The 21,825-nt window shown below is 40.0% G+C and overlaps 1 protein-coding gene and 1 long non-coding RNA gene across 8 annotated transcripts in view; one reads left to right on the top strand and one right to left on the bottom strand.

Annotated features, from left to right (window-relative positions):
* The window catches only part of METTL4 (methyltransferase 4, N6-adenosine), a 334,285-nt gene that overhangs the window by 221,358 nt on the left and 91,102 nt on the right, over positions 1-21,825 (top strand). For 2 of the 6 annotated variants that reach the window (XR_014074586.1, XR_014074585.1), the window contains exon 14: positions 19,286-19,356. The exons of 3 other annotated variants lie outside the window; for them this stretch is intronic. The gene's annotated coding sequence lies outside the window, so the exon portion shown is untranslated. Of the gene's footprint in view, positions 1-17,610; positions 17,849-19,285; positions 19,357-21,825 lie in introns of those variants that run through there. One more of the 6 variants, XR_014074588.1, reaches the window with a different exon arrangement.
* The window catches only part of LOC145534437 (uncharacterized), a 47,055-nt gene that overhangs the window by 5,226 nt on the left and 20,004 nt on the right, over positions 1-21,825 (bottom strand). For both annotated transcript variants that reach the window (XR_014074594.1, XR_014074595.1), the window contains exons 6-7: positions 13,501-13,700; positions 2,952-3,185 (exon numbers count right to left, since the gene is read on the bottom strand). This is a non-coding gene — a long non-coding RNA (uncharacterized LOC145534437). The remainder of the gene's footprint in view (positions 1-2,951; positions 3,186-13,500; positions 13,701-21,825) is intronic.

Here is a 21,825-nt window from a genome sequence, read left to right as displayed (position 1 = left end):
TTTCTTTCTGGACAAGCTTCCTTGACCATCTCCTCCGTATATGCACCTTTTCAGCTGCATCAGGGCTTACCCTTGTGGCTCAGCCGGTAAAGAAACTGTCTGTAATGCGGGAGACCTGGGTTCGATCCCTGGGTTGGGAAGATCCCCTGGAGAAGGGAAAGGCTACCCACTCCAGTATTCTGGCCTGGAGAATTCCATGGACTGTGTATAGTTCATGGGGTCTCAAAGAGTCGGACATGACTGAATGACTTTCACTTTCACAAACCAGCATCTTCTTTAGGACTGCAGCTCTTGTGTCTAGCTGCCTGCTAGACATTGTTCACAAAGACAGCCCTGAGGTTTAGTAGTGAGACTGAATTCATCACCCAGCTCTCTAGATCTCTTCTGCCTCCTCAATCAGCATCACAGTAAATTATCCAACATTCAGAAGGATTATGAAAGCTCTTTCCCCTTTTTTTGTCTTGGCCACTACCTTATTTCAGGCCCTAAATGCTTACGATATAAATTCTATCAGTAATTTCCTAACAGGTTTTCCTCCCTGTGAGTCTTAGCCATTCTCTACTTTGCTTCCAGAATCAGCTTTCTAAAGCCTAACTCTGATTGCTGTAAATTTTGTGTTAAGAATCCTCAGCACCTGCCCCACTTCCAGTGTGTTCTGATTAAAACCCAGATTTATGGCCTTCAAGGCTCTCTCCAACTTGATTTCCGGTGCAATTTCTAGTTTACCCCTCACCTCTATGCCCACCATAAGCTCCTGCCACCACCCACCAAATGTGAAGAGGTCGTGTCTCTGTGCCACTGCTTATTTTATTGCATCTATTTCCTCATTTTTCTTTACAAAAATCTCACAGTACAGACCTCCCAGCAGAACATAATATGCGAAGACATGACAGAGAAATATATTTTAAATTTAAATAATTATTCAGTTTTCTCCTTGCTTTGCCTTTGCAGAGTGCTTGTACCCTCTGCTGAGCCTCTGTCAGGAACGCCTTCATTGGACTTGGAGAGCCTGTGTGAATTTTCTGTGACTGAAGAGAAGATTCTGCTTAGTCAAAGTTTAAATGCTAATTTCTTTCATTCCTTTTTTTTTTATTTTATACATTCATTCTCTGTGTGTATGTGTTAGTCACTCAGTCATGTCAGACTCTTTGACCCCATGGACTGCAGCCCACCAGGCTCCTCTGTCCATGGGATTCTCTAGGCAAGAAAATTGCAGAGGGTTGTCAGTTCCTTATCCAGGGGATCTTCCTGACTCAGGGATCAAACCCGGGTCTCCCACATTATAGGCAGATTCTTTACTGTCTGAGCCACCAGGGAAGCCCATTCATTCTACAACTCTTTCATGAATACCTACTAAGTGCTGGACACTATTCTAGGCCCTGAAGTATAAGCTACTAAGTGAAACTAATAAAGTCCTTGCCTTCTGGAGGTTACAGATTAGTGAAGAAACAATATTAATCGAACACAGTAAGATAAAACTGACATCTGTGCTGAGTGCTAAGAAGAGGTACCTGGTTTCACTGGAGTGTATTAGTGGGGTGCTGACCTTGTCTGGGGGTTCAGGAAAGGCTTCCCTGGGGAAAAAAAATGAATGAATAGCAAAGGGGGAGGAAAGCATTCTGAAAAGACCTTATCCACGTATTGTTGTTGTTCAGTCACTAAGTTGTGTCCAACTCTTTGTGACCTCATGGCTTGCAGCAGGCCAGGCCTCCCTGTCTTTCACTATCCTATCACTAGTTTGCTCAAACTCATGTCCATTAAGTTGGTGATGCCATCCAACCATTTTGTCCTCTGTTGCCCCCTTCTCTTTCTGCCTTCAGTCTTTCCCAGCATTGGGGTCTTTTCCAATGAGTCAACTCTTCACATCAGGTGGCCAAATCCATGTATTACACAGAGATTAATTTGGAGACAAAAAACTCACTTAAAATATGCATTTAACTACTAATTAAGAATGTGCAGATAGTTAAATATAGAAATTATATCTTCTAAAGGCTCCTGAGAAAACACAAAGCTATGTTAGGGCCAAAAGTGGCACCTAGAGACATCTTGGCACTTTTGATGGATGGGTTGAGAGGTAAAGACTTTTACAATGCTACCTGGGATCCCATAAATAACTTTGTGAGAAAGGTTGGTATGTGTTGCTTTTCCAAAGTGTTTCTGAAATGTTCCATAGGAATAATTCTTACTTCCTTAGGAGCCCCTGGCTTGCTCATTGTTTACTCAACAACTGCAAAACAACTTGCCCTCTTCTTGTAGTTTTCTTTTTCTTTCTTTTTTTTTTTAGTGTCAGAAATCAGAGTGAAGTGTTAATCATGTGCCGCATTTATCATTATTGTCAGCATCAGTGCCCAAAATGTCTCTTGTTTAGTGTTTATATTTTTCTGCCATCTTCCTTATTCTTTCTATTCCACTGCCCACACCACACATCTCTTTAAATATACGTGTATTATATTCAATGCATCAGAAATGTACTTACTATCTGCCTCAATATGCTGTGCTTCAGTCTAGTCTCACATGTCAGAACTCTACACATGGGTATCAATGGTACCACCTCCCAGATATCTCCAGACTCCATTTGTCCCTCTGTCCATACCTCTACTCCTTGACTCAGATCCTGGCTATTTATCTCCTGCAGTACTGAAACTGAGGGCTTCCCAGGTGGTGCAATGGTAAAAAATCCACCTACCAATACAGGAGACACAAGAGACTAGAATTTGATCCCCAGGTTGGGAAGATCCCCTGGAAGAGGAAATGGCAACCTACTCCAATATTCTTGCTTGGGACGTCTCATGGACAGAGGAACCTGTTGAGCTACAGTCCATGGGGTCGCAAAGAGTCGAACATGACTGAGCACACATATACACAAGTGAAACTGATTTCCCTGATTAGCCTTCCTAACTTTGGCCTTATTTGCTAAATGCAACCAAAAATGACTTTGCTAAAACACATACCTGTTCATGCCACTTTTCTGCTTAAAAACCTTCCATGGCTCTCAGTTTTCTGGTGAAAGTCCTTTGGATGGTGTCAGAGCTCTTCACTTTTGACCCCTGTCTGCACATCTGGCATCACTGTACCCTCTTCAGAAGCATCCACTTTGCCTGCATATTGAGCTTCTTGGCAGCCTCCCACATGTACTTCTTGTTTCTTGCCTCTGTTCCTTAGCACATGGAGTTCAAAAGTCAGAGCTGATTAGAAAAAGATATTCCACATAGAGAATCCAGCCGAAGACCAAGGGCACAGTGGAGAGTCACGATAAACAATATTTAGGACAGTGTTCATACAGAGTAAAAGAAATAAAGAATCAAAGAATTGTGCATTTAAAATTACTTCTGTAAGAAAGAGACTGTAACCAGTTAGAGTGGGACACACAATTTCTACATGAGAGGATTAGAAGAATGAGGGAATTGGGAAGGATAAAGGAAAACTATTTTTGGAAAGGGTAGTGACATGAATAGAGTTGTTGGTTGGTTGTGTCAGTAGATTGAGCTGCACAGAGAAAAGATTGGAAACAAGCTAATAGATTAGGAGTCAGTTAGGGTAGTTTAGGGCCACTGATTAGGGGACAGGCAAGGGTTCATCCTTAAAGATGGTAATGAAGTGTGTTTTCACATCCCACTGAATAAACTAATTATTTGAGTTTTTCCCTTTTAAAGTGCATCAGTTTGAAATCTGCTACTGTTTATCCAGTATACATGTATAGAAATTATAAATTGGATGGGAATTTATCATTTAATTTAAAATTGAAAAATATTTGATCATATGTTGTTTAATCCATACACATAATGCACCCATTGCTTACTGTCATGAAGCATTAGGAATATTGACATTGATATTTAAGAATCTAATGAAGAGGATAAAATTCTAATATACCTTCAAATTAGTTTTAAATAATTTGTGACAAATCTGTAATTTGGCAACCATCTAATGAAAATTCTTATGCAGTGAAGCAAGATCTTATTAAAAAAGAAAGATCAGTTCAGTTCAGTTCAGTCTCTCAGTCGTGTCCGACTCTTTGCAACCCCATGAATCGCAGCATGCCAGGCCTCTCTGTCCATCACCAACTCCTGGAGTTTACCCAAACTCATGTCCATCGAGTCGGTGATGCCATCCAGCCATCTCATCCTCTGTCGTCCCCTTCTCCTCCTGCCCCCAATCCTTCCCAGCATCAGGGTCTTTTCCAATGAGTCAGCTCTTAGTGTGAGGTGGCCAAATTATTGGAGTTTCAGCTTCAACATCAGTCCTTCCAGTGAACACCCAGGACTGATCTCCTTTAGGATGGACTGGTTGGATCTCCTTGCAGTCCAAGGGACTCTCAAGAGTCTTCTCCAACACCACATTTCAAAAGCATCAATTCTGTGGCACTCAGCTTTCTTCACAGTCCAACTCTCACATCCATACATGACTACTGGAAAAACCATAGCCTTGACTAGACAGACCTTTGTTGGCAAAGTAATGTCTCTGCTTTTTAATATGCTATCTAGGTTGGTTATAACTTTCCTTCCAAGGAGTAAGCATCTTTTAATTTCATGGCTGCAACCACTATCTGCAGTGATTTTGGAGCCCCCAAAAATAAAGTCTGACACTGTTTCCACTGTTTCCCCATCTATTTCCCATGAAGTGATGGGACCAGATGCCATGATCTTAGTTTTCTGAATGTTGAGCTTTAAGCCAACATTTTCATTCTCCTCTCTCACTTTCATCAAGAGGCTTTTTAGTTCCTCTTCACTTTCTGCCATAAGGGTGGTGTCATCTGCATATCTGAGGTTATTGATATTTTTCCCAGCAATCTTGATTCCAGCTTGTGTTTCTTCCAGCCCAGCGTTTCTCATGATGTACTCTGCATAGAAGTTAAATAAGCAGGGTGACAGTATACAGCCTTGACGTATTCCTTTTCCTATTTGGAACCAGTCTGTTGTTCCATGTCCAGTTCTAACTGTTGCTTCCTGACTTGCATACAGGTTTCTCATGAGACAGGTCAGATGGTCTAGTAATCCCATCTCTTTCAGAATTTTCCACAGTTTGTTGTGATCCACACAGTCAAAGGCTTTGGCATGGTCAATAAAGCAGAAATAGATGTTTTTCTGGAACTCTCTTGCTTTTTCGATGACCCAGCGGATGTTGGCAATTTGATCTCTGGTTCCTCTGCCTTTTCTAAAACCAGCTTGAACATCTGGAATTTCATGGTTCACATATTGCTGAAGCCTGGCTTGGAGAATTTTGAGCATTACTTTACTAGCATGTGAGATGAGTGCAATTGTGTGGTAGTTTGAGCAAAAGGTCCCATGCACGCACTGCTGCACTCAGTGCCCCGACCCTGCAGGAGGCCACCAATGACCCACGCCTCTCCCAGAGACTCCTGGACACTCACGGGCAAGTCTGGGTCAGTCTGTTTTGGGGTCACTGCTCCTTTCTTCTGGGTCCTGGTGCGCACAAGGTTTTGTTTGTACCCTCCAGAAGTCTGTTTCCCGAGTCCTGGGTAAGTTCTGGTGGCTCTATGGTGGTATTAACAGCAACCTCCTCCAAGAGGGCTATGTCATACCCAGGTCTGCTGCACCCAGAGCCCCTGTCCCTGTGGCAGGCCACTACTGAACCATACCTCTGCAGGAGACACTCAAACACAGTTCTGGCTCAGTCTCTGTACGGTCTCTGGGTCCTGGTGTTCACAAGGTTTGTTTGAACCCTCTGAGCATCTCTGGTGGGTATGGGGTTTGATTTTAAACGCAATTTCACCCCTCCTACCATCTTGTTAGGGCTTTTCCTTTGCCCTGTATGTGGGGTATCTTTATTTGGTGGGATCCAACATTCTTCTGTCGACAGTTGTTCAGCAGCAAGTTGTAATTTTGGAGTTTTCGCAGGAGAAGATGAGTGCACATCCTTCTACTCCACCATCTTCCTACGTCACGCAAAAGTCTGTCTAGTTAAAGCTATGGTTTTTCCAGTAGTTATGTATGGATGTGAGAGTTGGACTATAAGGAAGGCTGAGTGCTGAAGAACTGATGCTTTTGAACTGTTGTGTTGGAGAAGACTCTTGAGAGTCCCTTGGACTGCAAGGAGATCCAACCAGTCAATCCTAGGGGAAATCAATCCTGAAATTTGGAAATCAATCCAAATATTCATTGGAAGGACTGATGCTAAAGCTGAAACTCCAATACTTTGGCCACCTGATGTGAAGAGCTGACTCATTGGAAAAGACCCTGATGCTGGAGAAAACTAAAGGTGGGAGAATCAGGGGACAACAGAGGATGGGATGGTTGGATGGCATCACCGACTTGATGGACATGAGTTTGAGCAAGCTCTGGGAGTTGGTGATGGACAGGGAAGCCTGGCATGCTGCAGTCCATGGGGTTGAAAAGAGCTGGACATGACTGAGTGACTGAACTGAACTGACATGGCCTGATGCACACACAGCATAAATCTGCTCTTACATATCCAATGTGTCTGCCGTCCTAAATGCAATTTCAGTGTTAGGTATTTGAAAGGAATAACCAGCTTTGATATATTATTATTGATGTGCATTATCACAAATTATTTGCACCAAGGATAAGTATCTCCAACCTTTATGCTTTTATCCATTTTTAATACTTTATGAAAGTTTATGAAAAGTTTGATACTACCATTTTCAAATATGAATAAAATGAAGATGTACATGCCTGAGTGCTAAGTTTCTTCAGTTGTGTCTGACTCTTTGTGACCCCATGCTTTCCTCTCCATGGGATTCTCCAGGCAGGAATACTGGAGTGGGTTGCCATGCCCTCCTCCAGGGGATCTTCCCTACCCAGGGATCAAACTGGCATCTCCTGCATTGGCAGATGGGTTCTTTACCACTAGTGCCACCTGGGAAGCCCTAAAATGAAGATACTAGTTAACAAAAGAACACCTTGCAAAGTTAAACTTTATATTTTTTAGGACTGTATAAATTGGCCTTTCAGAATAGAAAGATCAGAAATCGGTAGTTGCACCTCCTTGAAGACTTGAGAGGCTAATCAATAAATGGAACATTTTTACACTTTTGCTTCACTTAGAACTAGAGATTCTATTTAAAATGCTCTTAGAAAATTTTTCCTTTTTTTGCCCCTGGAAATAAGACCTGGATTGTAGAAAACACTGTTGCTAATGTTCAGTCTCTGAAAGTGAAAACCTCTCACTAAGGACAGTGTTATGAGATATATCATATCTCCTGAGGAGCAAAAGCAGAGTTTTTATATTTAAGCTGGGAGAATGAGCAGTGGGTACTGGGAAGAGTGGGAAGAGGACAGCAGCTAATGATCAAGTATTTTAGTGACAAAATGTACCTGTTATAGCTTGACGGAGAAGTGACAAACTGTATAAAAGCCATTAGCCACTTAAAATTAACATCCCTTCTAAATCTGCAGAAGGAGCTAGAAGAGTAAAAAGCCTGATTCCATCTTTCCAAATAGAATATTTCCCTTTGGAGGGGATTTCAAAGTTCAGAATCAATCTGGAAACCAACCCTGGCTTGTAGTTTCATGGGGCAGAGAGGAAGGTGGTGGGAGTAGAATGTGGAATGTTTGCAGTCCCCCCTGATATTAAGCGGAATGATACCCAGGCTTGTCCTGTTGTTGTTGTTGTTCAGTTGCTCAGTTGTGTGTGAGTCTTTCTGATCCCATGGACTGCAACACACCAGGCTTCCCTGTCCTTCACTGTCTCCCAGAGTTTGTTCAAACTCAGGTCCATTGATTTGGTGATGCCATTCAACCATCTCATCCTCTGCCCCTTCTCCTGCCCTCAATCTTTCCCAGCATCAGGGTCGTTCCCAATGAGTCTGCTCTTTGCATCCAAAGTATTGGAGCTTCAATTTCAGTGTTAGTCCTTCCAATGAAATCAGGCTTGATTTCCTTTAGGATTGACAGGTTTGATCTGCTTGCTGTCCTAGGGACTCTCAAGAGTTTTCTCCAGCACCACAATTCAAAAGCATCAATTCTTCAGCACTCAGCCTTCTTTATGGGCCAACTCTCATATCCATACATGACTACTGGAAAAACCATAGCTTTGACTCTATGGACTTCTGTTGTCAAAGTGAGTCATTTAAACTGTTTTATACATCACATTGGCTTCCCTAATGGCTCAGTGAATAAAGAATCCACCCATAATGCAGGAGACATAAGAGACGATGGTTTGATCCCTGTGCCTGGAAGATTCCCTGGAGGAGGAAATAGCAACCTACTCCACTTTTCTTGCCTGGAGAAACTGGTGAACAGAGGAGCCTGACAGGCTACAGTCCAAAGGGTCCCAAAGAGTCAGGCACAGCTGAGCAGCTAAGCATGCATGCATACATCAGCTTGCTTTAGCACTAATTGAACTTTTGATCAGTATAGCAGACTGATCATACATGATTTTGATTGCCCACACTAAAAGCATAAATACTGGATAAAATATTTCCAAACATGTGTTTAAGCCATAAAGGACATAATGAAGTTTAAAAGCAAGATAGGGAGATTTCTAGGCGCCAGAAATGAAGTAGGATTCTAGTGGTGAAGGAGTTGAGTCTGTATGATTCATGTATCAGATGGGTGGTGGGAGGGGTAGAATCTTTAGAGGAGACTGGAAATCTTTGCTCACCATCTTGGCATTGTGACTGAAAGTGAGCTGTCCACTCTAGGCCAATAGACTGGAAAAAAGACACTGGAATACCAAGACTTCCCTTTGTGGACGTGAGGGTGCACGTATGTGTTTTATCATGGCCCTGCTCTGGGGACTCCAGAGACATTTGATCTTGCAATCCCAATATCAGCTCCATAAGAGTTTCTAGCAAATTTCATTTTCCCTCTACTCCCTGAGATGTGCCATTTAACCTATACCTTTCTGACTGTCTTCAACCTTTTTTAAAAAAGTCATGTGGCTCCAACTCTTATCAAAATCTTTTCTTGGACAATCTGTGACCATTATCACTGCAGATATTGTTTCTGTCCTGTTCTCTTCCCCTGGTTTTGATTGATTTTAATTCTGAGGTCCTGAGGAACCACACATATTCTCAAATAAGAGAATAATTTGGGCAGCAGCTGCCGAAGAAACCTGGAAATACTCAGGCTTAAAATAAAACACCTCTGTCTGTGACTGAGAAGAAAAAACTTTTGAAATAATGATAATGATGATTACAGGGCTTTAACTTTAGAACTTTTGACTTTAGTCTCTTTGAACTTTTACTTGCAAGGACAAGAAAATTTTATCTTGTACTATAATGACTTTGGACATTAAACTCACAAATGCAAGGCAATTTGATTTTGGATTGAATTACTTTAGACTTTAAATCCTGTGGACTTTAACTTGTAAGGGAATTTAATTTGGGGACATTAATGTCTCTTTAGGAAATTACAAAGGAATGTAATTTGTATTCAAATTTATGTCTCTTATATGTGTTGGCATTTTAGAAAAATGGCATATCTTGATGCTGTTGTTCAATTTCTTTGCAAAATCGTTGATGACTTATGTTGGATATAGCCAGACGTAACTTGGAATGAGAAATTTAGACATAATGTAGCCTTAGAGTTAATTTAATTGGTGACTATTTTCAGAACCTTTCAGGGGCAAATTCAGTGCTATTTGCCGGCATTATCCAGAGGATCCATAAGACCACCATAGCTAATATTAGAGGAGAGAGATCGTGAAGGTGGATCAGAACTGCCATGATGGATTTCTTATCTCCTGTCAGAAAGGAATAATACTCTCCTGGTTGACCATAGGCTTAATAGTTAAACCCAATGGATTAATAGAACAAACAGCTATAGATTATTCGGGGGCAATACTTCTCAACTTCTTAGGTCACCAGGTGGAGGGACTTCTCTAGACTACCTCTCCTGGCATTTACCCTCATGGAACAGGAGGGAGGTTCCTGAGAGGAACTAACAGTCTTGGGTGTAACCTTGATTGGGCGGAGCTGATCTGTTACTGTGTATTCTGTTTCCTCTTCTCTTTCTAGAAGAGGTTTCTAGACCCCAGTCTAGACCTTTGTGGTCTGTGCACCCACACCCAAACTTTCCCTCTGGTGAGTTTCTCAGGTTTTAGACTTGCAGAGGGTGTTGGTGAGCCATTTTTGTTCTATACACTAAGCCACATTCTCCAAACACTTGTCTGTGATAAAAGTGATATTTTGATTTGCATTTGTTTAGCTCTTAATGGGTTTAGAATTTGTGCAAGAAAGAGAGGGGCGTTATATACTGGACACATTGAGATGCCAACTCTAGACCTTGACTTTGTTGAGCCTTGGCCTTCTGGCTTGATTTTCTAACTTGATCTACTGCCCGCAACTAGATCATTTTTTCTATAGTATATTGTCTGCCAATTGTCCTTATAACCATCCTAGTATCAATAATGTAGATACAGCTGTACTATTTTTATTTGAAATGAGGTTTGGTGAAAATTACTTAGGAAATATTGACAGTAAGGTGAAATAATGTATTTGGCTCATGTAAATGGATGAAACAAATTTCAATAGGATGGATTTGTAACCATTCATGTGTTAGACATTGTATAAATAAAACATTTACCTGTTTGGGTTGAATTTTTCACTTTTTACCCAAAAGTTTTGTGTCATATAGATGGAGTAAAAGAACACTGGATTAAATTCCAGCAATGACCATGATTGTAAATTCTCATATTTCTAATCTAAATCCATCCTAGGAATCTGCCCACTCGCTGAGGTTATTGCTTTTCAGTTTGTTTTTGATCAACTTTTATTACGTCAAAGGATGTCTGTATCCAAACTTCATAGATAGCAAGTCCCACATTAAATATATATGACTATAGTTCTTAATGCTCTTTTGTAGCTTCTTGTTTCCTTTCAATAAGGAAACAAGAAAACAGGTCTTTTTTTTTTTTTGTATTGAAGACAAATCACACCATTAGATTTTCATGTTCAAGAGAAGTTAAAAAGTTGCTAAAAGGCACTTCTAATTCTCTCTCACTCATTACTGTTTGGGGGTTACTGCAGTCTAAGATTTTATCTTCCCTCAAGTCTATTTTTTAGGCATCATAGTTCAATATATTTATAATTACATGTTTTTCATGGCCTCTAATTTATTGCCTTTAAATGGAAGTGTAGCAAGTCTCCTATTAATACATAAATAAAACCCCAATGAATTTATTTGATCCAGGTGACAATAATGAAAAATAAAATTAAGTAAAATCTAGCGACCAAATTATAAGTGGATATTTTTTGTCTTTGTTTTACTGTGATTATGGACACCAGGTACTCAATTGCAGAAATACTGGGTTTCTGAATTTCCTTCTTTTTAATTTTTAAGTGTTTCTTTAGACAGGGTGCAAGTAGTTTTTAAGAGACTGTGTTTCATTATTCAGCTAATCACAAGCCTTTTTCATTCTTGAAAGAGTAGCACATAGATTTTACATCTTTTGAGGTATCTGTGCAGGATTTATTTTTAAAGATGGAAAAAAATATTTCAAAGGCAAATATAATGCAAGAATTGGTAAATCTACTTCTCTTCCCAAGGGAAACTAAAAGCTTGACAAATCCTTTGTTAGCTACTAGTTACATTTTCAGCTGTAAATAGGAAAATATAGATGAAAGAACTATGATTTCATGCACGTCATGAACAAAGTTACCATTTATTTGGGAAACATACTGTCTTTTGTTCAGGGTATGACTCTTATTGCTGTACATTTGTCTTTGTAAACACAGTGTCAGTATATCTAAGAGCGAGAAATGATTTTGTGTCCACAGTCTCAGATGAACAGCCCTCTTGATTTTCTTCATTTTAATGGGTTTTGAAACAATCAGTGTAAAGTGGATCACAGCTGTAACTGCCAAGATACAATTTGGTCAAAGGGGCTGTTTAGCTTTCATCTTGTAATCAGAGCTGACAATCTAAGAAACATAAAGATCTCATGTTTAGTGGATGGGTACTAATAAAAACCACCAACAGAGTTCAGACCTCCATTTAAGGCATAAGTCCCTCTGGAGAACTGTTCAAGGCCAGCTTATCAGGTGGTAGGTTAATGGTGAACATTATTATGTACCCACACCTGTACACTAAGCATCTGTATTTTTTCTCCTTGAAACAGGGACAGTATTACTTTACTCTTTTACATTATTTTTGGAAATATGTAAAAACTGAAACACACTGGAGTCGCTACTGGCTTCCCAGTTTGAACAAACCCATGTGAGCATGCCCTTCTGAGCTCTGCATCAGTGTAGGGAGAGATGAAAGCTTTTGTTTTTAGTTGACGTGTTCATTTAAAAATGACATAGTGACAAAAGAATAGAAATAGTAAATAGCATTTACTTAGAGTGATAAGGTTCTGAAAACAAGCAATCCTTTCAAATACAAATTAAAAACAATAAACGCTTTAAGATATTTAATTCCATGTTGGGGTAATAATGACGGCAATTATAACAGAAGTGACTAGTTGATACTTTTGGATAAGATAAATCTAAGTCTAAATCTAGGCTTAGCTGACTACTTGCTGTGTGATCTTTGGGTAAGCTACTTAACTTTCTTAATGTTTCTTTCTTCAACTATAAAACAAAAACAGATTAAGTTTTTTTTTTCCATTGTGGGGCAAGGACTGAGATAATGCATATAAGCTTTTCAGCACTGTGCTTGGCACATAGCAAGAATTCAATTTTAGCTAAAATGATATTAACAGCAGTAGTAAAAATGCTGGTAATCATAAGGAGCATAAAAGGGTTGGGAGGAGTACTCTGGTTCTATGGGACAGCAAGATGGTGCTAGTGGTAAAGAACCCCCTGGCCAACGGAGGAGATGTAAGAGACATGGGTTCGATCCCTGAGTCGGGAAGATCCCCTGGAAGAGGGCATGGCAACCCACCCCAGTATTCTTGCCTGGAGAATCCCATGAACAGAAGAGCCTGGTGGGCTACAGTCCATGGGGTCACAAAGAGTTGGACACGAATGAAGCAACTTAGCAGGCACGCAGCATACTTTAAGAAAAGTTGGAATATAGCCGTTGATTGCCTCAGCATTTCTACAGGCTTGCAGTGGAGCTCAGGAATATGGAATTTTACAAGCACCACAGTAATTCTAACCTTATGTCCTTGGACCACAGGCTGAGAAACACTGTTCTAGACTTTGCTCCTTAAACGGTGATTCATGGACCAGCAGCCTGGCCTCCCATGCAGCTTGTTAGAATGGCAGACTCTCAGGCTCCATCTCAGACCTACTGAGCCAGAACTTGCATTTTAAAACAGTGTCCAGTGGTTTGTGCACACGGTGAGGTTTGCGACACTCGGCCCTAGATGCTCCTTTGTTTCTCAGGGACACTCTGCAAACGTAGGACCACGACCCTCAGCTGCAGGGCATCTCATGGCACCAGCTGTTGATTTCCATTCCCAGAGATGAAAGGTTTGATCAATGACCCAAGCCTTCCCGCTCTGGAATTCTTAGATTTTAATAATTGTTTTAAGATCAGTTTCACCTCATATTGGTTCCTTTATGTTTCTCCAGCTTATTTATTTTCCCAAGCACTTTTCACTGCCCTGAACTCCTTCGATGTATATACTCACCGTCTTTTCAGAACAGAAACTTCATTGCTGATTTGATACCTTTCTTTGCACATGGTGAGGACTAATTCCTTCACGTTAATGACATCCCTCCTGCAGTTCAGAGCTCATTTCTCCTTTTCTTTCCTCTCCTCTCTTCAAATGTTCTCGCCCTGTTTTACTATTTTATTTCTGCTTTCAAAAACAAAAAGTGTTTTGAATATCTGAAAAACACCAAACAAATAACCCCCCAAAGTGACTAAACCAACATTTAGCAAGTTTTTCCATAATTGAGACAGAGGAAGCCTAACAGAAATTGTATGCACTTGTCAATGAATCATCACTAATGAGCCCAAATGTCCCCATGTGCACAGTGCTGAGGTTGGGCAAACACAGATAAGAAGATAGCCTCTGCTGTCACACCAGTGGGGATTCACATGTATAAACTGTAAAATTCTGTACATACAAGTGGAAATGCAAAACCTGAAAGATTAAAGTTCTAGGAAAATCTATCAAGCTATTTCACCAAAACAGTTGCCCTCTCTCTTTGTGGTTTTATTTCCTTTCTTGCCTCTTCTCTCTTTTTCTTTCCTTCCCTTTTCCATTTTCTTCTCTCCACTTCCTTCTTTCTCTGCCTTGCCTTCCTTTTTTGTGTTTCATTTTAATCATGCTTAGTTTTTCCCTTACTAACAGCTGCAGAAAGCATAGCATAGGTACAATATAAAGCAACTAATGAATACTGCATCTTGATTTTCAGGTACTTAATAGTGATAGGTTTATCATTCAGCATGCATGAAATCTGAATTGGGTGAAGTCAATCCTGAGGATATTCCCCAAAGGAAGAATTTTGTATTTTGCATTTTTAAGTTCTGTGTGTGATATTTCTGAGGATTAAGAGACGACTTTAAGGAGCAGCCCATAGTTCTGAATTGTAGCTGGTTTATTGTGCTCAAGATCAATATCATCTCTCTACTCTTACTATTTTGGCAGCCATTAAAATTTTTTCTCGCAAAAGTATTTAAATAAGTTACAATATTTAACTTAAAATGATACACATGTCATTTACCTTGTTGTTTTTATATTACAGTCTCTTTGTTTAAAGAACACAGTGTGGTCTCTGTAAGGAAGTTTAGAATAGTTAGGAACATGGGGAATGACAATAAAAAAGGAGAGAATAAGTTCTTCAGGGAAAAGCAATATGGAAAATTAACAAAAGTGGTTTCATAGAAACAGATGGTGCTAAATTCTTGTTCTATGCAGACAGTGGAAAGGCAAATAGAAGTCCCAGCTCTTGGGTGGCGAGTTAGGGGACATACTAGAATCTGGTAAACTGGGAAACTTACCATGTTTCATTGATTCTAAAAACATATTTCCCTTTCACATTTTATCATCTCTAAATTGGAATAGCTCTGTCAATAGATGGTCAATTATTTAACCGGCAACAGTTCCCCCTGTTTCCTAGCAGAACATAAAATAATGGTGTGTTTTACCTGGAAAAGGGAATGGCTACTCACTCCAGTATTCTTACGCCTGGAGAATTCCATGGACAAAGGAGCCTGGTGGGCTATAGTCCTTGGAATTGCAAAGAGTTGAACATGACTGAGTGACTATCACTTTCATTTTACAGACAATAGTTCAGCAAAGTACAGGTGTCAAGTTGATTCTGGAGGTTACCTAGACATACTCAAGCTCCTGTACAAAGCATTGTACTTGAGGATTGCAGTCATTCTTATCTTGTTCTTGATCTTATAGAGAAAGGTTTCAACTTTTCATCATTAACTATGAGGTATTATGAAGGTTTCTTTTTATAGATCCCTGTGCTGGATAGTTTTTGTTTGTTCATCTGTATTTACTCTCTACTCTTCTCTACCCTTCTCTGTGCCCAGAGGCTGATGTCTGGGAACAGCATCAACCAGGCTCCCTTGTGCCATGCATTCCAGCTGAGTTCAAACAATAGCAGGTTGGGTGTTTAGTCCTGAGGCTTCATCTTGCTGGGATCCCTACCCTGCAAGCCAGGGTGCAGACAGACAATTGTACTACATAAAGTAAATAAGAGTGAAGGGTCTACTAATGATGAGTTGGTAAGACTGTACCTATTAGATGTACCTTCCAAAACATGTTTGTTTTTTTTTTCTTTGTCTTTTACTACCATGTCATGGAGGGATTCCTTGATAGCTTAGTTGGTAAATAATCCTCCTGCAATGCAGGAGACCCTGGCTTGATTCCTGGATCGGGAAGATCCGCTGGAGAAGGGATAGGCTACCCACTCCAATATTCTTGGACTTCCCTTGTGAATCAGCTTGTAATGCGGGAGAATCTGCCTGCAATGCGGGAGACCTGGATTTGAACCCTGGGTTGGAAGATCTGCTGGAGAAGGGAAAGGCTACCCACTCCAGTATTCTGGCCTGGAGAATTCTTCTTTCTGACTTGCTTCACTTTGTTTCATCCACCTCATTAGAACTGATTCAAATACATTTTTTTAAATAGCTGAGTAATATTCCATTGTGTATATGTACCACAGCTTTCTTATCCATTCGTCTGCCGATAGACATCTAGATTGCTTCCATGTCCTAGCTATTGTAAACAGTGCTGCGATGAACATTAGGGTACACATGTCTCTTTCAATTCTGGTTTCCTCGGTGTGTATGCCCAGCAGTGAGATTGCTGGTTGTTCTGTTTCCAGTTTTTTAAGGAATCTCCACACTGTTCTCCATAGTGGTTATACTAGTGGTTATACTAGTTTGCATTCCCACCAACAGTGTAAGAGGGTTCCCCTTTCTCCACACCCTCTCTAGCATTTATTGTTTGTAGACTTTTGGATAGCAGCCATTCTGACAGTGTGAGATGGTACCTCATTGTGGTTTTGATTTGCATTTCTCTGATAATGAGTGATGTTGAGCATCTTTTCATATGTTTGTTAGCCATCTGTATGTCTTCTTTGGAGAAATGTCTGTTTAGTTCTTTGGCCCATTTTTTGATTGGGTCATTTATTTTTCTGGAATTGAGCTCCAGGAGCTGCTTGTATATTTTTGAGATTAATTCTTTGTCAGTTGCTTCATTTGCTATTATTTTCTCCCATTCTGAAGGCTGTCTTTTCACCTTGCTTATAGTTTCCTTCTTGTGCAAAAGCTTTGAAGTTTAATTAGGTCCCATTTGTTTATTTTTGCTTCTATTTCCATTACTCTGGGAGGTGGGTCATAGAGGATCCCGCTGTGATTTATGTCAGAGAGTGGAAACATAGGCAATGTTTCTTTGGTTGCTGCAGAAGCAAATGACGAATCTCCTAGAATATCTTGCTATGCTAGTATAATTTGTGAAATTGCATTTTCTTGCTTCTTTTTTTCTCCACAGCACTTTAATTTCTCTTATGACATATTGTCTTACATATTACAGTTTTTGCAATCTCTTTTAAAATCTTCCTTGTATCCATAAGTTTTCTGAGGGCAGGTCTAAGGTCTTATTTTTCTTATCATGAGTAGATATTCTTTAAGTACATTATATTCTTTCCTTTTAATTGCTTTGCACAAATATTATTCTGACAATAATGGACAAAATTTACATTTCTGCTTACAAATTAAATATTTATTTTTCCATAGTCACTTCAAATCTACACTCATAGGCATCAAGTTACTATCATCGTGTAGAATACAATTATACACTCTATTTTTTTCACTAATCATTATAGCATAAACATTCTGTATCACAGTTAGTAGGTATACCAATGTTTACTTAGCCACTTCTCTAGTGTTGAATATTTAGGTATTTTCTATATTTTAGTTTTATAAATTATGCTACAATAAATGAATATTTTTTGAAGATATGTCTTTTGGGAGATTACTTTGTGAAAATTAATTCTAAGATATGCAATTTATATACTATATATGAATATTATTATACTAGAGCTATTGAAATGTTCAATAATTGTTTCATAAAATAAATAATATGTGGCAAAATGACTCTCATAATATATATACAGCAATAGTTTGCTGCAAACTAAAGTTTTATTAACTTTATTACTAAAGTTCTATCAACAGTCAGCCTCTAAGGTTATCTGATTTCTCTATTAGTGCAGGCTGCCCATGTGTAAAATATAACTACAAGAAAGATTTAAATCTTCATTGTATGTTAATACAGGAACATCATAGGAAGAGATAAAATAGAACCACAGAAGAGAAAAAGAAGTAAACCATTTGAGAAGTGGAAAAAACAGAGTTTATTATGCTTCCTGAAGCAAGTCTTTGAGTTGTTTTCTTTTCTTTTGATTTCTGAAAGCTGCATCTCTCCAGTGAAGAATATTCCTGATCCTAGGGGCTGCCTAAGAAACAATTGTTCTTTCATAAAAATCACTTCCCAAAAGACTGGGAACAGCAAATTTTCCTCTTTGTGCTGTTTGTATTTTCCTTGCTTGTTTCTCCTTTGGTCTCTCTTCACTTTGTTAACAAAGAGTCATTAGGTAATAACAACTTGTTATAACTGAGACGAGGAGAAAATAAAGGAGGGGATTTTTATCTACATTTGGGATAAAGAGAAAAGGAAACTGACAACTTACTCTGAGCAGGAGGTCTGGACCCCATGTGAGAACAAGAACCAAAGTCAGAAGATGCCAAAGAAAAAAGTAAACTCGGGAGAAAGATGGGGGCATGTCTTACGCAGTATCCCCTTTATGTTCAGAAATAGTTAAAGATAGTTGAGTCTTAGAAGTGGTGAATCTGAGGAGACAAACTGGAAGGCAGAGTGGGGGTGGTACAAGAGACAAAATTTGCTGTAGTCTTTTTTATTATTTGATGTTAAAGTCTTGTGCACATATCATTTGAATGGAAGGAAAAGATCACACCTTAATGTTACTCTAAGTGTGAATCCAATGAGACCAGACATATGAAATCTTGAATTATTAGCAGTTATATAAGAAAAATTGTGTAGGTGGGCTCAGTCCTATGTATGTTATCTTTCAGTTTTTCAAAGTTTAGGTGTGTTGTCCTGTGCTAAGTCAATTGAGTCATGTCCGACTCTTTTGCAACCCCAGGGACTGTAGCCTGCCAGGCTCCTCTGTCTGTGGGATTCTCCAGGCAGGAATACTGGGGTGGGTTGCCATTTCCTTCTCCAGGGGATCTTCCCAACCCAGGGATCAAATCTGCATCTCTTACACCTCCTGCATTGGCAGGTGGGTTCTTTACTGCTTGCACCGCTTGGGATGACCTAAGATTAGATAATCTTTAGAAATAAAATTAATTGTTAAGACTTCATTTTCTAAGCATGGTGGGTGACGAGCAGCTTTATAATGACAAACTGCAGCCTCCTGATTATGAATCCATAATCCACACTGAATGCGCTTCTGTTAGCTCTCAGTCATGATGGTGAATGGTGGCCATATTTTCATCTTGGGCTCCATCCTCTTAGACCGTCTGAAGACCATCTCAGAGATTTTACTTCTTTAACTGGGACTGTGTAGCTGGAAAACACTGTAAACTTGACTATTTGTCTGAGAGAGGAGTGGTGGGGGAGGATGGAGCATGCTTGAGAGGGAATGGGGATCTTGATTCCATGATGATGTCCAGGTTATAGGGTGCTCAGGATAGCTTCTAAGCAGGAGGAAAGATGATGTTGTTGGAGAATATCCTTGTTTCTCTCTGGCCTAGTCATGGTAGTGGTCAAGGAATTGAATTATATTCATTTCTTTAGTTGATGTCAATTTGGTGACTATTATTAGAGAGTTTGCTGAGATTTCTTAGAGTTATTTTTATTTCTGTGTTAACTGTGACTTTCTTAACTCCTCAGTACATCTCCTATCTGTTGTATTTTCCCATTCCAGAGACCATATATGGGTGCTACTTTCATCCTTTTAATAATGAGTGGCTTGGCTAAGCGACTGGGCTGAAGGAGGTGAGATTTCAAGAGAGCAACTTCAGCGGCAGAGTTGGGTGATGGAAGGGTCCCTGGCTCTGCAATCAGAGTCTGCTGTTGGATTAATTCCTCTCCTGCTCCTGGTATCTGTTTTTAATTTGAAAATGGAAATAATGCTGCCTTATGTATTGTTCAAGATTGTTGTGAAGGTCAAGTGAAAGGGTATAAATTAGAGCATTTGCTAGATTTCCAGTGCTAGAGGACTGTTGGGAGTTATTATATCCAACCATGAGGATAAAGAGAAATGAGAGAAAGCTTTGCCAACTCACTAATTAGACATGTAATCTTTTTCCATCACTTTGACTGCCTTTCATTTCCACTATATTCTGAATGTAAACAATTGGAAGGACCTTTTCCTGAGGATGCAGGAGGCTGGTTTGGGCATCTATGGGCTATGGTTTGATAGAGGCCCTGAGAAACCACCTTTCTAGCATGGGTTTATTTTGATGGAGCCTCTGAATCACTGTCTGTGCTAGCTCTCTCCAGGCAGTTAGTGTCACAAAGCTAGAGGGTGATAGAACTGTATTTCTGGGAATCACACTACACAGATGACCTCATGAGCAATTGCCTGTAATTAGTCACTTGAAGTCAATAACACAGAGACATTCTGTAGTGTTTATTCATGGGAATAAATTATAGGTATCTAAAAAGGAATCTTGGTACCTTTCAAGGCCTTACCCATACCATGAGCTCTATGGACTCAACCTGTGATTACATTTGATAGTGTGAGAAGAAAATTGGAGGATCTATTGATGTTTTCCCCAGACTTTGTTATGGGGGAGCCATTTTTAAAGTTTAGCAAGTGTTAATTGACCATATATTATGGGTCAGGAGTATTATTTAGTAGTGGGGATAGAGAAATGTTTAAGACACAGTTTCTTCACTCAAGAAATTCATAAGCTGGTTTTACCCTTGGGCAACTCTAACAAGACACATGGGATTCTCCAGGCAAGAATACTGGAGTAGATTGCCATGCCCTTCTCCAGGGGATCTTCCCAACCCAGGGATCGAATCCACATCTCTTGTGTGTCCTACAGTGGCAGGTGGGTTCTTTACCACTAGCGCCACCTGGGAAGCCCCCAAAAGAGGCAGGAGACCAAGCGCAGACAAGGAGCACTTTGTGATGTGGGGATACTGACGGGCAAAGGAGCTTCTGAGAAAAGCTTTAGTAAGATGTGCATCACTTGCAGGGACCCTAGAAAGGGTCTCTTGCTCATGACTGCATCTTTTTTTTTTTTTAATCTTTTGATTATTGGACTATAATTGGTTTGCAATGTTGTGTTTCTGCCATACAATCAAGTGAATCAGCTCTAAGTATACATAATCCCTTCGCTCTTGAACCTCCCTCCCCCCCGCCGCCCCCCATCCCATCCCTTTAGGACATCACAGCATGATTGCATCTTTGCTGCATGCTGTCTACTTCTTATAATGTTAAAAATGATTTCATTTGATATTGCATATTTCCTTAAGAGTATATGTTCCTGTAAACCCAGACTATTTTATGAAACTTTATAAATCTGTGTCAAATCGTAGGCTAAAGTCCCTTCAGCTTTTTGTATTCTGAGCTGCTGCTGCTGCTGCTAAGTTGCGTCAGTCCTGTCCGACTCTGTGCCACCCCATAGATGGCAGCCCACCAGGCTCCGCCATCCCTGAGATTCTCCAGGCAAGAACACTGGAGTGGGTTGCCATTTCCTTCTCCAATGCATGAAAGTGAAAAGTGAAAGTGAAGTTGGTCAGTCGTGTCCGACTCCTCGCAACCGAACCCATGGACTGCAGCCCACCAGGCTCCTCCGTCCATGGGATTCTCCAGGCAAAAGTATTGGAGTGGGTTTCCATTGCCCTCTCCGGTATTCTGAGCTACCAATTTCCAATTTAGAATCTGTAAATAGGGGAGGTAGGAGGGAGGTTCAAGAGGGAGGGACATATGTATACCTGTGGCTGATTCATGTTGGTATATGGTAGGAACCAACACGATATTGTAAAGCAATTATCCTCCAATTAAAAATAAATACGTAAATAAAAAGAATCTGTAAATGCTTTTGACTCTTCTCTTCAGAGCTGTTTTTACACCAGTGAATACCTTCCTTCAAGCAATAAGCAGCTCTTTCTAAATATCCAGTTACAATATTGCCATGTCTTTACCACTGTTCAGATGGGTGATTGAGGCCATTGGGGTGGATGTCAGGGCTTGTAGCCCATCAGTTAACTGTGCTTTTGTTCCTCCTTCACATACTTATTTCTTGGCAAAATTCTCTCAGAGGCACTTCTGTGGGGGCTATCTCAGCCATGGTACTCCTGGCACTGGCTTATGTCTTTGAACTTCAGACATTTGAAAGCAAGAAATCCTTGTGATGCTCAACCAGTAGCTCAGGAATTCTCTTCTGTACTTGTCCAAAAAATTGGCAACTTTTTATTTTTTATTTTTTGATAGTTAGCTTCCTCAAATGT

Source organism: Giraffa tippelskirchi, chromosome 14, assembly GCF_054371585.1.
Source record: "Giraffa tippelskirchi isolate mGirTip1 chromosome 14, T2T-mGirTip1v1.2.pri, whole genome shotgun sequence".
NCBI lineage: Eukaryota > Metazoa > Chordata > Mammalia > Artiodactyla > Giraffidae > Giraffa > Giraffa tippelskirchi.
The sequence above is the reverse complement of the archived record's forward strand: the minus strand, read 5'-3'. Positions and strand labels throughout refer to the sequence as shown.